Source organism: Asterias amurensis, chromosome 11 (genome assembly GCF_032118995.1).
Source record: "Asterias amurensis chromosome 11, ASM3211899v1".
NCBI classification, from domain to species: Eukaryota; Metazoa; Echinodermata; class Asteroidea; order Forcipulatida; family Asteriidae; genus Asterias; species Asterias amurensis.
This window is the reverse complement of record NC_092658.1, coordinates 14,482,344-14,489,721: the sequence shown is the minus strand read 5'-3', so window position 1 is coordinate 14,489,721 and position 7,378 is coordinate 14,482,344. Positions and strand designations below refer to the sequence as shown.

At 38.9% G+C, this 7,378-nt stretch overlaps 1 long non-coding RNA gene across 1 annotated transcript in view; it reads right to left on the bottom strand.

Annotated features, from left to right (window-relative positions):
• The window catches only part of LOC139943859 (uncharacterized), a 295,369-nt gene that overhangs the window by 274,287 nt on the left and 13,704 nt on the right, over positions 1-7,378 (bottom strand). The gene's annotated exons all lie outside the window — the stretch shown is intronic.

The following is a 7,378-nucleotide window of genomic DNA, read 5'->3' as shown; positions in this document are numbered from 1 at the left end:
AAGCCCTTATAATTACTGCATTAATGGGCGATGTGATGTCCTATGTGTTTTATTTGCATTTATATTGTAGTGGCGGTACCGATCGACCGGTAGGGGGCGCCAGCACGCGTCCCCATCGGAGCACCGCTGGCAACTCAAGCAGGCCGATCGGTATATCTGCTCGCCAGAGCTTAGGTTTCTGCTTCGTGTAATTTTATGACTTGTTGTGTGTGAATAAACCTCCAAAGAAACGGACAGAAAGGGCAGTTAATTGTACGTTCTTGTGTCGTTAAACTGTGTACAACGCAACCCACGGTCAGCGCTACAATATATAAAGGGGGTACAAATATGGGGCGCCGTCTGTCAATTAATTGTTTGGCATTTTTAAGGCTTGTTTTTACCATGGTATACAGCAATTAGATGTAAACCATAGAAACTGCTGGCAAATCCTGTTATGGTTTACATACCAGTAAAGTATTTGTTGTGTATAAGTTTATGGTTTACAAACCATGACAGACAAAAAAACATTTGCAAATCGTGGTTCATAAACCAAGAAAATTTACGCATCTTAAGAAACATGGTTAATAAACCATAAAAACTGAAGCATCAAATTCATGGTTTACAAATCATGGTTTATAAACCATGAAAATTGAGACATCTAAAAAACATGGTTTATAAACCATGAAAATTGAAGAATAAAAATCGTGGTTTACAAATCATGGTTTATAAACCATAACAAATGAACCATAAAATCATGGTTTGTGACAATGGTTTATAAACCATGAAAATCGAGACTTCTTAAAAAAAAACATGGTTTATAAACCATGAAAATTTACACATCTCAAAAACGTTGTTTGTAAACCATAAAAAAAAGTGCACTTACAAATCATGGTTTACAAACCACACTCACAAATCTTGGTTTACAAACCATAAAAAATGTGCACTACAGAAATCATGGTTTATAAACCATAAAAACGTGCACTCACAAATCATGGTTTACAAACCATAAAAAAACTCCACTCACAAACCATGGTTTATAAACCATGAAAACGTGCACTCAGAAATCATGGTTTACAAACCATAAAAACGTGCACTCACAAATCATGGTTTACAAACCATAAAAAAACTCCACTCACAAATCATGGTTTATAAACCATAAAAACGTGCACTCACAAATCATGGTTTACAAACCATAAAAACGTGCACCTACAAATCATGGTTTACAAACCATAAAAAACTCCACTCACAAACCATGGTTTACAAACCATAAAAAATGTGCACTCAGAAATCATGGTTTATAAACCATGAAAACGTGCACTCAGAAATCATTGTTTACAAACCATAAAAAAATGTGCACTCACAAATCATGGTTTACAAACCATAAAAGTGTGCACTCACAAATCATGGTTTACAAACCATAAAAAACTCCACTCACAAACCATGGTTTACAAACCATAAAAAATGTGCACTCAGAAATCATGGTTTATAAACCATGAAAACGTGCACTCAGAAATCATGGTTTACAAACCATAAAAAATGTGCACTAACAAATCATGGTTTACAAACCATAAAAAAGGTGCATACACAAATCATGGTTTATAAACCATGAAAACCTATACGATCGTCTCAAATAAACCTCCTTCCCAATTCTGATCGGTTCCCATTTCCCCCATGTTAACAAGAGTCGTCTAGGAACCAGACTACGCTGGCCTCAAGAGCCATACCGCTCACCACCCACCCTGACATCCGGTCCCGAGCACTGCGGCATGGTGGCCACATGGCATACTGTACACGGTGCATTCAAAGAGCTATTATTGCATCAGCATTACACACACGGGTGCATTGATCACAGCATTGACACACACGGTGAATATGGAGGACGAAAAGTGGCCATCTGCTTTTCTGGTATCAGAAAAGCAGAAAAGCAGATTTTATGGTTGTTTTATATGAACTTTTCTGCTTTTCTGCTTTTCTGCTACCAGAAAAGCAAATTGAACGTTTTGTGAAATTGCATTTTCTACGTTTCTACTTTCTGTTACCAGAAAAGCAGGTTTTAATTTTTCTTCTAATGCTGACGGACGAAAAGTGGCCTTTTGCATGTCTGCTACCAGAATAGTAGAAAAGCAGATTTAACGTTTTGTAAAAATGCAATTTTCTATTTCTCTGCTTTTCTGCCACATGAAAAGAGGATTTTACTCTGGTGGACGAAAAGTGGGCATTTGCTTTTCTGCGATCAGAACAGTAGAAAAGCAGATTTAACGTTTTGTAAAAATGCAATTTTCTATTTCTCTGCTTTTCCGCCACCTGAAAAGCAGGTTTTACTCGGGCGGCCGAAAAGTGGCCATTTCCTTTTTTCCTTTCAGATACCGGAAAACTCATATTTTACCTAGGTAGAAGGTGGCCGAAAAGTGGCCATTTGCTTTTTCAAAGGACCGCCCGTGAATGTTTCAGTTTATTGAACAAACGTGTCACCCGCTTCATTTGAAATAAACCACATGGGAAAATGTATGACTGACCGTGTTTTTTTGTAAAGAAAGAATCCCTGAAGTCTATTTTGGATGGTAGCCGTGAAACCTCCGTCAGAGTATTTCCTTTGAGATGCCGCGGCCACATGCGCGGTCATCACAAAAGTAGGCCTACTTCTATGGAACGCCAAAGAGGCATTTAATCATCGGTGATGGTATTTGCAACCGGTGATCAAATTTGTCATCGGTGGTGGTCCTATGCGATCGGTGATCAATTTTAGCAAGCGGTGATAAAACACGATCGGTGGTCCATTTTAGCGATCGGTCATGCATATTCATGATCGGTGATGGTTTAGCCATGCATATTCACGATCGGTGATGGCTTTTTGCAATCGGTCAACTTTAGTGATCAGTGGTGGCTTTTTGCAATCGGTAAACTTTAGTGATCGGTGGTGGCTTTTTGCAATCGGTCAACTTTAGTGATCGGTGGTGGCTTTTTGCAATCGGTCAACTTTAGGGATCGGTGGTGGCTTTTTGCAATCGGTCAACTTTAGAGATCGGTGGTGGCTTTTTGCAATCGGTCAACTTTTGCAACCGGTGATGGAATTTTGCAATCGGTCAACTTTAGTGATCGGTGGTGGCTTTTTGCAATCGGTCAACCTCAGGGATCGGTGGTGGCTTTTTGCAATCGGTCAACTTTTGCAACCGGTGATGGAATTTTGCAATCGGTCAACTTTAGTGATCGGTGGTGGCTTTTTGCAATCGGTCAACCTCAGGGATCGGTGGTGGCTTTTTGCAATCAGTCAACTTTAGTGATCGGTGGTGGATTTTTGCAATCGGTCAACTTCAGGGATCGGTGGTGGCTTTTTGCAATCAGTCAACTTTAGGGATCGGTGGTGGCTTTTTGCAATCGGTCAACGTTTGCAACCGGTGATGGAATTTTGGGATATCCGAATTTTGCGTCCGGTCGGTGCAGGCCTACTTCAAAACCTATGATTGTGTAGATTGTTGATATTAATTGTTGTTATTTTCTAGTTCACACCACCGTGGAGGAATAAATTACACTCAGCGGGTTGACTGACTTGCCAAACATTTTTAGAAGAGTACCATTTTATACCCAGATAACATACATACATTGGGCAATCAGTTATTCCAAATTATTACATTATTGCAATCAAGATTTATTAATAACTACAAATTTTGGGGTATTTTATAGCAAAAAAAATCTCAACAAATTACATTACTTTGTCATTTTTTAATTGTTTCGACAATCTTAAGACATCCTGTGCCACAGCTTTGACACCCTGCCTTGAAAATTGCATATTATGACCAATGTCGGTTCAATGCCGGCCCAATGGTGGCCGTTACCAAATCAGTATTGGCACAAAAAAGGTTTTCTATACCATTTTGTCAAAATGGCGTGGCGCTAAAAAAAAAAGTATTGGCCCAGAAAAGATTGTCTATGGTGCAGCTACAAAACCAGTGTTGGCCCAATAGAGGTTTTCTACCATTTTGCCAAAATGGTGTGCCGCCAACAAACCAGTAGACAGATGACAGAAAGTAAAACTTTCATTATCAGACGAAAATTCAACCAGCATTTTAACTCGTAAGTTTTTATTAATAAAATAAAAATGCAAAAAGTATATCAAATATATTAAATTTAAATGAAATTACTTTGCAATAAAAAAGTTCATTACAATAAAGTGTAGTTGTCCATGATAAACAAAAAACATAAAAAAATGAAAAAACAGCAGCAATGAATAAATCAAATTAAAAATTAAATTAATAAATCAATGTAAAAACCAATAGAATAATAAAGGAGGTATACATTTTAGAATTTTGTTTTATTAATAGTATTCGGTTTCTCAAAATGCCGGTACCATCAGGGGTCGATTTCACAGAGAGTTAGGCCTAGTCCTAACTTAGGACATAGTCCTTGGACATATATAAGAAACGTATGGCTAGTCCTAAGTTAGGACGATTAACTCTTCCTAACTCGAGATAAGACTAGTCTTAACTCTTTGTGAAATCCACCCCAGCTTCAATAACTTGCATGGGCTAATTCCTTTTTAAATATCAAGTCGGTTTAGTAATTAGAACATATTTCTTTACCGTTTTGCCAAAGCCAGTATTGGCATAATTGGCCCCGAAAAGGTTTTCTATATGACACCATTTTGACAAGAATGGTGTGCAGCTACAAAACCAGTATTGGCTCAATGAGAGGTTTTCTGCCTGTTTTCCCAAATGGTGTGCCACAAAACCAGTATTGGACCAGTGCAGGTTTTCTACCACTTTCCCAAAATGGTGCACCGCTACAAAACCAGCATTGGCCCATTAAAGGTTCATCATTTTGCCGAAACGATGTGCCGCACAAAACCAATATTGGCCAAGACAGGCAAACCTCCGTCCTAACTAAAATAGTTTGCCTCTATAAAACCGACATTGGCCCAGTGTGGGCACTTTACTAGCAAGGACATGACGCTTGACCGGAAGAAGGCCAGCACTGGCCCAATTCTGGCTCAATATCATCATCATAATTAACGGCACCGTATCGAAACTCGACGCCGGTACATGCCACCATTGGCCCGATACTGTATTGTTTGTTAGGCTATAACTGAAAAAAGGTTTGAACATAGGTTGTGAAGTTCTTGGGATATTGTCCCACTTCCGGTTGACCTGGAAGTAGAGCTAGGTCAATATGGGAGGCAAATTTTGTTTAAAGGTTAATCCTTAATGCTCAAAGAGTCTTAATGCGCAAAAGGGACCCTAACTCCACAAACTCGCCCTTCCAAATTTTTTCTTGCAACGCTAAGGCCATTTTTTTTTTAATAACTTGGATTACGGGAATCGCCGCCCGAAAAAAATCGTGTTTCTGAAAAAAATTAAAAAATTCCCCGCCCGAAAAATCTAATTTTGTAGGGGAAAAAAAAAATAAATAAATAAATAAATACACAACACTTTCATACAACAGTGCCACCGATCGCTTACATGTTTTTACTAGCGATTTTTTCCTCTGGAATTTACAACGAGACCCCTACATGTACACGTACATGTACTGTTCAATGTACATGCACATGTACACGTATTAAACCGCGGCGTGAGTCAGTGTCAACGGAGAAAAAAAAATCGCGGCCGATGTATGATGGAAACCAGACCAATGGTATGCATTCACGTACAAAAGTGTGAGTCCGTTTATAGACTATACTATTTGCCCAAGTGCATACAGTTTGGCCATTTAGTAACAACCACGAGAGCATCGACCGCTCACGACCCAAACTCATGCAATCAATTGATGCATCAACAAATGGTCTGTGTGCGCGAATTTGGGCAGAGCATCAGCGTGTCGTGTGTGCGCTCAGCTTAACTGGCAGATGAATGGCGATCCAGCATAAAAGGTGCGCAATCTGCAGATTTGTGCTTTGTTAGTATTGTAGCTCGGGAAAATTGCGCGCAATCTGCCCATTTTGCAAATCTTTAGAATGCGCTCAACGTTCACTCGTGAGCTAGGAACCGGTGTACGTCCGTGGATTAGTAATAAATTATGGGCCTTAAATCACGGAGATATCGGTAAATTTGTCTTTATTTCAATTTTGTTCTAACATTTGTTAATTTGGTGAAAGTCTGACTTTTTGTTCGACACGGTTTAAAAAAAAAATATGAATAAATTTTTTCAAGCCGAAAATGTGAATAATTTAGGGTCGCGGTGTAAAAGTAAGGGCCGGTCAGTAACCAGAAACCGAACATTTTGTTTGGCCTAAAACACTGGCGACATTCTTTCAGTGAGTGGTTGCTTTTATCTACATAAATTGTGTATATATGTACGTGTTTTAGAAGCCGCCCGCGTGCATTTTGTTCTTTTTTTTCCTTTTTTTTTTTTTTTCCCCCGCCCGTTTTCTGGGCTCGAAATTCCGTAATCCCCCTTTTTTTTTTTTTTTTTTTTTTTTTCCCGCCCCCCGCCCGTTTTTTGTAGCTTACAAATCCGTAATCCAAGTAATAAAAAAAAAATGGCCTAAGGGCACGGCGGCCCCAAGATCGTCACAGACGCTATGCAGTGGCGCGCTATCTAGCCCAGCAAGCGACGCGCTAACGGAACTTACAAATATTGGTGTATTATGAAAGACTCACCGATTGTTGTCGGCGGAATCACTGCCCCCGTAAATGTCGATGGAGGTACCCCATCCGTCATAACATTCCATCCACAAGCTGGTGTCGTCGACGGGGCCGTCGTCGTGGGCGGCGGTGGTGCCGAAGCAGCGGTTTTTACATAGCATTTTTAATTTGATTTATTAATTGCTGCTGTTTTTTTCATTTTTTTATGTTTTTTGTTTATCATGGACAACTACACTTTATTGTAATGAACTTTTTTATTGCAAAGTAATTTCATTTAAATTGTATATATTTGATATACTTTTTGCATTTTTATTTTATTAATAAAAACTTACGAGTTAAAATGCTGGTTGAATTTTCGTCTGATAATGAAAGTTTTACTTTCTGTCATCTGTCTACTGGTTTGTTGGCGGCACACCATTTTGGCAAAATGGTAGAAAACCTCTATTGGGCCAACACTGGTTTTGTAGCTGCACCATAGACAATCTTTTCTGGGCCAATACTTTTTTTTTTAGCGCCACGCCATTTGACAAAATGGTATAGAAAACCTTTTTTGGGCCAATACTGGTTTCGAAGTGGCACACCGTTTTGGCAAATAATGGTATAAAACAACTTTGTTGTGCCAATACTGATTTGGTAACGGCCACCATTGGGCCGGCATTGAACCGACATTGGTCATAATATGCAATTTTCAAGGCAGGGTGTCAAAGCTGTGGCACAGGATGTCTTAAGATTGTCGAAACAATTAAAAAATGACAAAGTAATGTAATTTGTTGAGATTTTTTTTTGCTATAAAATACCCCAAAAATTGTAGATATTAATAAATC